This window comes from Pan troglodytes, chromosome 13 (assembly GCF_028858775.2).
Source record: "Pan troglodytes isolate AG18354 chromosome 13, NHGRI_mPanTro3-v2.0_pri, whole genome shotgun sequence".
In the NCBI taxonomy this organism is placed as follows: domain Eukaryota; kingdom Metazoa; phylum Chordata; class Mammalia; order Primates; family Hominidae; genus Pan; species Pan troglodytes.
In genome coordinates, this window is record NC_072411.2 from 73,303,072 (window position 1) to 73,305,015 (window position 1,944).

Sequence of the window (1,944 nt, forward strand, 5' to 3'; positions counted from 1 at the left end):
AGCAAGTCACAGTGTTAAAATAACTTGTTCCTACATTGTTTCCCTTCCACTATCTTCCCTGAGAATTGTTATCGTAACTGCCTTGAATGAACACCTGCTCTCTTTGGGAAGTATAGCCATGTGGCATCCCAATATTGAACAAGCCTTCCTGGGTCAAGAGACTGTTCTTGATAAAATGGGCAAAAGCCAGACTTAGTGATTAGGAACCTCCCTGCAGTGGCATGACATGGTTGGGGCATGGAGAATGATGCCCCAAAATATAAAGCTTCAGCTTGCTGAGCACTTTTGAATTAAAAGAAATTGGAAAGCCTTAGAAGCTGCCTCAGAACCAAGGACTTTCTAACCTTCTCTTGTCTCCTCCCCTCAAGTGCAGGGAGAGGCTCTCTCTGGACATTCCCTTATCTGAGGAAAACTTCTTCCAAAAGAAATGTAATTGTCAGGCCTGGCACGGTGGCTCACGCCTGTAATCCCAGCACTTTGGGAGGCTGAGGCGGGCAGATCATGAGGTCAGGAGTTCGAGACCAGCCTGGCCAACATGGTGAAACTCCATCTCTACTAAAAATACAAAAATTAGCTGGGCGTGGTGCTGTGTACCTGTAACCCTAGCTACTCAGGAGGCTGAGGCAGGAGAATCACTTGAACCCAGGAGGTGGAGGTTGCAGTGAGCCAAGATCGCACAACTGCACTCCAGCCTGGGTGACAGAGGAAGACGCTGTCTCAAAAAAAAAAAAAATGCAATTGTCTTAAGACCAGAAAAGATGAACCACTAGAGAAGAGAAAAGACTAAAAGTCATCATGCCCACACAGACTCCTCATCTATTCTTCTGAGGGCACTCTGAGAGAATACCTGGGAGACTTTATCTATGCAATAAGACAACCTTTGTTCACAGTGAAGTTCCACCCCTCATCTTCCTGCCACCTCCCCCAGAGCTCAGAGGAACTTTGTCCCAAGCCATTGTCTGTTTTTTGGACTCATTCATTTCCCTTGAAAATAACTTCTGCCCTTCATAACTGCCTACATTTCCCATTTCTCTCTTCCCTATGAAATTGGTGCTATCTAAGCTTCAGCTACCGGGCCTTTGAGTCTCATATTTGTGGGACTACCATGTCCACGTGCATGTTAATGAACTTGTACGCTTCTTCTCCTGTCAATCTGTCTATTGTCTGTTTATTTTGGCAGGATGACTCAATTATTGAACCTTCAGAGGGAAAGTTTAAATTTTCCTACAATATATTTGCTGTGTCTCCCTCTTTCTCTTGCTAAATTCTCTTCTCCAGAGATGTGCTCTTATCAGTCTTTCCCACTTTGAATTTTGAATTTGCCTCCTCTCTCTGGAATTGAACATACTTTCATGTTTTTTTTAAACACTATCTTGGCCGGGTGCAGTGGCTCACGCCTGTATTCCCAGCACTTTGGGAGTCTGAGGCGGGCGGATCACAAGGTCAAGAGATCGAGACCATCCTGGCTAACATGGTGAAACCCCATCTCTACTAAAAATACAAAAAATTAGCTGGGCATGGTGGCGGGTGCCTATAGTCCCAGATACTTGGGAGGCTGAGGCAAGAGAATCACTTGAACCGGGGAGGCAGAAGTTGCAGTGAGCCGAGATCGCACCACTGCATTCCAGCCTGGGGTGACAGAGCACGACTCTGTCTCAAAAAAAAAAAAAAAATCTGTGTGTGTGTGTGTGTGTGTGTGTGTGTGTGTGTGACACAAGATCTCATCTCACTTTATCACCCAGGCTGGAGTGCAGTGGTGTGATCTTGGCTCACTGCAACCTCTGCCTCCCAGGCTCAAGTGATCCTCCTACCCAAGCCTCCTGAGTAGCTGGGATTACAGTCGTGAACCACCATGCCTAGCTAATTTTTGTTGTTGTTGTTGTTGTTTTGTTTTGTTTTTGAGATGGAGTTTCGCTCTTGTTGCCCAGGCTGGAGTACAATGGT